General features: G+C 40.1%; 1 long non-coding RNA gene across 1 annotated transcript in view; it reads left to right on the top strand.

Annotated features, from left to right (window-relative positions):
• Positions 1–2,471: 2,471 nt before the first annotated feature.
• LOC126162217 (uncharacterized) overlaps positions 2,472–8,057 on the top strand; it is a 30,460-nt gene continuing 24,874 nt past the window's right edge. The window contains exon 1 of the long non-coding RNA XR_007535037.1: positions 2,472–2,838. This is a non-coding gene — a long non-coding RNA (uncharacterized LOC126162217). The remainder of the gene's footprint in view (positions 2,839–8,057) is intronic.

The raw sequence follows: 8,057 nt of genomic DNA, 5'->3' as shown, positions 1-8,057 counted from the left end.
ATATATAGCAGTTGTTATGGATGTCCTGGGTGGTGGGGGAGGAAGTGTACGAGGCCATAACGTTTTAACTTTTCTGACAGCATTGGCTGCTAGCATGAAGGCTAGCCAGTAGGAGGTTTCCACAGGTAACTCGACTAATATTTTCTTGGACAAATTTTCATTCCCTTTGGAAGCCGTGCTGCAACATACGTGCGTGCATTCTGTTTTCACTTTTGAGACACTCTCCACTCTTTGTTGCATTTGGTGTGATGCATAGAGGTAAAAAAAAAATGGAGGTGGCACTTCAGACTTACGCTGCACGTTGTTCTGAAGCCAGAGTCGGCGGGGCCAGCGGACATTTTAAGCAGCCCAAAACATTACCAGACTACTTTTTACGATTGTTGTTGTTCATTATTTCTGTAATGTGTATGCAACAACAGTTTTAAACACTAAAAACTCTAGAGATTATATGAATAACATAGTATCAGGAAAGCAATTTCGAACGTTTTTCTGTTCTTGAATGCGTATTTGCTCTAGTAATAAGATACATTTGGCCTCGTTACAGTGACTTGTTTTTTGGCTGCTACGTTTTGGATAACTGGAAACAGAATTTCACTTCATCCTTATTTGTATCGATAGCAAATGAAACTGGAACAACGAAACCAGTGCTTGTTTGTTTACTGGTATCGATACTGCTTCTTCTGCGTTACTTTTCAGCTTTCAACTCGTATGGATAACATTTTTAGTGTTCACATTTCCAAAAAATTTAACCACGTGTTTTTGCTACCCATAAACGTGTGCAATGAGGAAAGAAGGAGGGGATGCTATCGTATCTTGTGCATCAACGAAGTGGATGATTACTGAAACGTCAAAGAAACAGAACTGCATGGAAGTATGCCTCCATATAGAATAGAGTTATTGTTTTATGACATTATCATCGCATCAGTCTCACTGTAGTTTACACATCTTCTCATTTTGAAATCTTACCTATAATGCACCATTCAGTGTGTGGCCAATAATAACAACTTACTAGATTAAAAAGCCATATAATGTTTTCAACATCTTCTACCATTGTGGAATGTTTTAAATGTGATAAAGGGAATGGTCTCAAACGCTTAAGACCTCTTAGAATGGATATTTTACTATAACATGTATGTGAGTACCATTTTAGTAATGACAGCTCAAGCTGTGTAAGATGTAGGCCTGCCTTTTCAGCAGTAGCCTATTTGTTTCTTTTCTCGGAGTATTTCTCGCCAAGGGTTTAAAGAATAACCAAACATAGCAGAATTGGAATGTATGTCTACTTTGATCATCTGATTGATTTTACTTTTGCATTTCATTTTGAGGTTTTCAAAGCTGTACCATGCTTTATGATGTACTAATAGTTACTTACTTAGTTTCATGTATCATTTGCACTATAAATCGTAATGATATGGAATGAGTCATTATTTACTGACATAATTTTTTTGTAAATAAGCCTCCGTGTTTATTGCTCATTAGTTTCTATATTTTTTAATTATAGACAGACAGATGTAAGTCACTAATTTCTACCCATCACAATTTACACATTACATCAATAATCTGCTGCAGAACAGGAGTATTTATCAAACAGAAAGGTTTTCAGTTTAGTTTCAAGTTTTACTTTGCTGTGAAATGGGTAAGTGATTTAAACTTTCAATTGCAGCATTGTAAATTCCTGTTTCAGCTACAGTCAACCTTAATGTGGCGTAATGAACGTCATTTGTTTCTTCTGGTGTTGTCATTTTCCTTTTGAGGTGCTGTTGATAATTTACAACAAAGTTCATGAGAGAATAACTATCCTGTGAAACCGATAGATTGGTTTACTCGCCGAACACAATGCAGGCACGACGAAAAGAATGTTCACATAAATTGTCGGCCAAAGCCTTCTTCAGAAAGGAAGCACACACACATACACATTCATACAATTATACACATCAAACTCGCACACATATGACCGCTGTCTCCCGCTGTTCTAGCCAGAATCTTTTTTAAAGGTGGAGGACATGTGAACACGTAATAATAATTACCGGCAAGAGGAATTTAGGGCATCAGATGCTGAACCAACAATCAGCGTGGTTACATAGCCGTGTGTTGCGCGCAGACAAGCCCCTTAACACAGTGACGTTCAGGTGTCGGAGCGTTTGCGATTTGGAAAGCAATGAAAAACACCGGAAAGAACGGACGCTAAGTAAAGTTAGGTAATCTAAAGTCATATGACGGAAATAAAACCGTTACAATAAAAGTAAAGAGTGCAACAATAATCCATGTGTATAAAAGAAAATATTGCTTGAATTATTTCACTTACGAATGGAATGTGATTCCTTTAAACTTTAGATTACGATCGGATCGATCAGTACACCCGTAAACAACGCAAGCTGGCATTTCTGATGAAACAGCTATGTCTATAAGAAATCAAAGCTCCCATCATCGTCGAAACTGGGCACGGGCACGTCAGAGTAACTTATCACTGCGGTGAACGATGGAGGTGCAGACCATAATATGGTCTATGCTCCCGTCTTTTTTTCATCTCTATGACCTCCATGGTGTGATATCAAGCAGTCGTGTCAGTGATCTTTGTTGTGTAGTCAGAGATGTGAAATACGAGTGTGGATTGTGGTATATTATGAGAGTCTTTGAAGTTAGGGGAACGTGTATTTGTATTTAGGAGGTTTTAGCTTGCAACATAGTCGCTGATGTTGATGTTTAGTGGAAGGTAGCGCAGTGCTGTCGGCTTCGAAATGATTCAGTCACTTTGGAAGTTTATCAGTTATTGGTATTTCAGATATTTAATGGTGACTGAATTGTACATGGTAGAGAGGTGGGAGAGAGCAGTCATAAGTATCCTTTTCGTAATGTAGGAATTACACGGAATTAATCCGATATTTGAATGGAAATGTATTTAATAGTTAAGTACTTGTCACAGGGGATAGCAGTGCTGTCAGTATTCGGAGTACAGTTACAGGTCACAGTGTCGTCAAGACTGCAGGTTGCCCTACTGCATCGTACACATTACTGTGTTGTGTACAGCTATTCCACTTTTTTTGTGTGTGTGTGCGGGACTTCATGTTGTGTGATGAAAGGATTTTTCTGTGTGTCTGTATGTATATCCCGCCTTCCCGGATAGTACTTGTGTTTGGTGCTGCCACAAATTACTTGCGTGCTCTCGTAAACTAAATGTAGTAGTAGTTACACGATGATATAACACATTAAATGCTGCAGTGATAGCTAACAAGCGTAACTTGAATTTAAAATATTCGTTTTAGCAGGTTAGATAATGTAAAAGTTTTGAAGTATTTTTAACCTTATTATATGCATTACATTACGTTAATAATTGTTCGATAGAGCACGAATACGACATTTCGTAACGATGTTGCTCTGCTCTATTACCTTGAAAGTCAAACCTGTTGCCGAGGTGTCTGTAGGACTGCATAATAGGTTGGAGCATCCTGTGCTAACACTGAATAGCCCTCAAATTACCCTTTAAAGTGAATAGACGTATCTGATACCCTTGCAAAAGAAAGCTAATAACCCATCTACCTGCTGAGGATATGGGACTGAATGCCTGAGGAGTGCATCGATACTCGGCGACTACATGCGCTTATGCTATACTCCAATTAAAATTATTTTTATATTAATACTTCAGCGAGTTGAGTGGTAGGGGACATTTATCATCTAGCCCTAGTTCTTTCTTGAGTGCAGCACACACACTGTGTTGCCTGTTTTGTAGGTATATACAGCACCTTATGAAATCTAGTCGGCTGCACGTTGGCAAGACTGCACCCTCCCACTACAAACTGTCGATCACAAAGTAATTTCAGTTGGAGTAGATCACCATTGTACATATTCTGGAGGCTTTATTTATTTATTTCGAGTCAAAAACATTACAACAATATTTACAATATATACAATATAACAAATCAGGTCAAATCATAAAAGAACAAACTAAACGGTATTAGCCCAAAATTGTGCAACGGCAGCAGCATTGTCTGAAACATCAACAAGCTCTTGTGTGGAACATGATACAGGACATCTAGGACAGTTAATTAAATGTTTGGTTGTCTGTTCTTCTCCGCAGTCACACAAGGTGGAAGATTCCTTCATGAAGCCCCATTTAAACAGATTGTCCTTAGTTCGTCCGACGCCACTCCTGAGCCGATTTAGAGACTTCCACACTGTCCAGACTTGATTTCCACCAGGAGGAAGGGTCTCAGAAGGAGTCATCCAATCATTACTGTCAGATTTTGCTGTCCACTGAGATAGTCTGGCTGCTCCAGTCCGACCGGTGAGGGGTGTAGTAGTTCTCATGAAGCTCCTCCTAGATTTGAGTCTACTAATTGGTGGCTGGTATCCATGTAGCAGGTGATCGGTGTTATGATCTGCTTTATGTCTCTCAAGTTTGGCTGCGACTTCACGCCTTATGTCTGGAGGAGCAATACCTGCTAGTTTATGGAGTTTATCAATAGGTGTAGCTTTGAGGCATCCCGTTACTGTCCTGCAGGTTTCGTTCAGGGCCACTCATAGGTAAAGAGAACTCAGTGCTATTGATTCAAGCATCTTTCAAGATTTTCCCTTGTCCTCCTCCTTTGCACATGACAGTGCTGGGAGTGGGGGTGAGAGTTTGTACTGCTGTCTGTAATGCACGTCTAGAGACCAAATTGATCATTTGACAACAGTTCTGTAATGTTGAGGCCGTCACAGCCCTCCAAGAAGTCAGTGCGCAGTATGTTGCCTTGTCCTTGGGGTACCTACAATTGATAATTTATAGGTTGCAGTCATCAGCTGATGTTGTTGGCTGAGAGTGACTACTACAGACAGCTCTTCAGTATTGTGTTTCAAGCTAGATGGTGGAAAAGGATTATTTGGTGTACTCTCTCGTGGTGGGGAACTCCCTGTGCTAATCGACCTACATAGCCATAAGGTGACAATGTCCACACAGTCTAAGCTTGAAAAGAACAATTCAGACATATATTAACAGATTGTTCGCAATGTCTTGGTCATTATGAAGCTAAGCTGCACTGAGCATGCAGATTTGCTTTTACCTCTATTACACAGGTTATTACTTAAGGTTATTTCATATTGTCAAGAGTATCAAGAAAGGAGTTTTCAATAAGTCATGAGTGTGGCGACACATTTGTTTGAGCAGATTATATAAGCTGTAAAGTACCTATTTTTAAGGAAAAGAAAATACTACTGCTCAGCTTCCAGTACTTCGGGCTAAGCAAATGCACTGAGCCAACACACAATTACCACTGCCCACTGTGAGACAATGCCACCTGGTGGCGTGGCGGGCATATGACGTGATAAGGAGAGTATATAAGTGGAGCGAGGATGAATGGGTAAGAATTCTAGTAGTAATATGGGCCACAATTGTGGAAACAGATTGACACAAATGACACTGACAAAGGGCAGATTTATGTGGCTCGGCACCTGGAATGAGCATCTCAGAAGGAGCGAAGCTAGTTGTGTGTTCTCATGCTACTGTCATTATCATCAGTGGAGACTGCTTGAAGGATAGTGACACCTGACACCACCAGCATGCAACAGGGACCATGGATAAGTGGAAACATGTTGCTTGGTCAGATAAATGTGTCTTGGTACATCAGGTGATGGTTGTCCGTATAAGCTATTATCCAGGTAATGGTTGCTCAAAATGTACAGTAACGCGGATGCAGGCTGATGTATTATGCTTTGCAGGACATTTTCTTGTGCTTCTGTGAGAGATGTGGTTGTGTATATTGAAGGAACCATGACAGCTATGGACTATGTGAACATCACAAGGCCAGAATCTTACTACATTGCTTTGAGGAGCGTGATAGGGAACTTGCATTGATGTCTTGGCCACCAAATTCACGTTTTCTGAACAAAGTGGAACACATCTGGGGTGCTATTGGGCTCCATCTCCACACTCGCACACTACTGACTTACGGGGAGTTGGAAAGCCCTATCCTGACAATGTTAAATTTAGTGACTTGGCTTCCCTGTATTTCAGGAACCACTGAAACTTTTACAAGACATTAAACTGTATGTTTTGAATCTACTGAACTACAATAATTGCATTTCAGCCACTGCATTTGAAAATACAATTTTTTAATTACATGGTTAAAATTGTGTGTACTTTTTTGTACGTTATCCTAAATAATTTTAATTATGCATAACATTATGTTCTTCTTTTAGTTCAATATACTCAGGATACGTATATTATTACTCCCTAAAAATTTGAATAATCAAAGTGGTTTCTGCGATTTAGGGAAAAATGCAACAGAAAATGTAAATTATCAGGAACGGCTTCTAAAGTTTCAAGAGACTGTCCTCTTCATCTTTTTCCAAGTTTTTTCTTCTTTCTGAACTCCTTAGTGGCCAACTGTGCTGCATATTCTGCTTTATCAATGCGAATCTTGTCCATCAAGTTCTCTGATGCAGTTTGCCCCATGATTAATTCCCATACGCTGTAGCACTTTCACCCGACCAATGTTACCATCATTAATAGCAATAACAGCGTCACTGGCCACCCACTTTAGTGTTGTCATTCCTACAAAATCATTTTTTTGGTAAGTAGGTCCATACAAGATTATTGGGATATTGTCTGATCATTCAGACACTTCAGTCATTCAGGTTTTGCCAGGTCTCTGTAAATAGGTTGTAAGATATACATGACTGCTGCTGGGATGAAATGTTTATGGCTGTATGAACTGTTTGAGTACTGGGCATTGCGGTAATTGCACCGTGAATCAGGTCCAGGAGAGCAAAGGTGGTGTACTGGTTTTCCATCAGTTGACAGTCTGTGGAAGAAGGTAGCCCATACTGCCTGCTTCATTTTCAACAAATCCTCAGTATTATTTCTGATGGCCATACTGTAATACTGCCGTAGTTCATCAATCATTTTGTCTGTCAGCCTGCCTCTTATGGTTTTACCATCAGAAAGTTTCTTGTCTCTCAAACTTTGTTTCATCGTCTTTAACCTGGTGTCCATTCTCTTCTGGGCAAGGCATGACATTTAACCTTTATAACACAGTAATCCATAGCCTTCTATATAAAAAATTACTGATTTCATTAGATCTTGAAGTAATACACGTAAAAATTTTAAGATTTTCAACCGGTGTAGATTATATTTTAAAAAATAAAGTAAAATACTTCCCATATACCTAAAAACAAAGATGATGTGACTTACCAAATGAAAATGCTGGCAGGTCGACAGACACATAAACATACACACGAAATTCAAGCTTTCGCAACAAACTGTTGCCTCATCAGGAAAGAGGGAAAGCCGAAAGGATGTAGGTTTTAAGGGAGAGGGTAAGGAGTCATTCCAGTCCCGGGAGCGGAAAGACTTACCTTAGGGGGGAAAAAAGGACGGGTATACACTCGCGCGCACACACACACATATCCATCCACACATATACAGACACAAGCAGAGATATATATATACCTAAAAACAAAGATGATGTGACTTACCAAATGAAAGTGCTGGCAAGTCGACAGACACACAAACGAACACAAACATACACACAAAATTCAAGCTTTCGCAACAAACTGTTGCCTCATCAGGAAAGAGGGAAGGAGAGGGAAAGACGAAAGGATGTGGGTTTTAAGGGAGAGGGTAAGGAGTCATTCCAGTCCCGGGAGCGGAAAGACTTACCTTATGGGGAAAAAAGGACGGGTATACACTCGCGCGCACACACACACATATCCATCCACACATATACAGACACAAGCAAGTCTTTAAATATGTCTGCTTGTGTCTGTATATGTGTGGATGAATATGTGTGTGTGTGTGTGCGCGAGTGTATACCCGTCCTTTTTTCCCCCTAAGGTAAGTCTTTCCGCTCCCGGGACTGGAATGACTCCTTACCCTCTCCCTTAAAACCCACATCATTTCGTCTTTCCCTCTCCTTCCCTCTTTCCTGATGAGGCAACAGTTTGTTGCGAAAGCTTGAATTTTGTGTGTATGTTTGTGTTCGTTTGTGTGTCTGTCGACCTGCCAGCACTTTCATTTGGTAAGTCACATCATCTTTGTGAGAGAGAGAGAGAGAGAGAGAGAGAGAGAGAGAGAGAGAGAG

Source organism: Schistocerca cancellata, chromosome 2, assembly GCF_023864275.1.
Source record: "Schistocerca cancellata isolate TAMUIC-IGC-003103 chromosome 2, iqSchCanc2.1, whole genome shotgun sequence".
Lineage (NCBI taxonomy): Eukaryota > Metazoa > Arthropoda > Insecta > Orthoptera > Acrididae > Schistocerca > Schistocerca cancellata.
The sequence above is the reverse complement of the archived record's forward strand: the minus strand, read 5'-3'. Positions and strand labels throughout refer to the sequence as shown.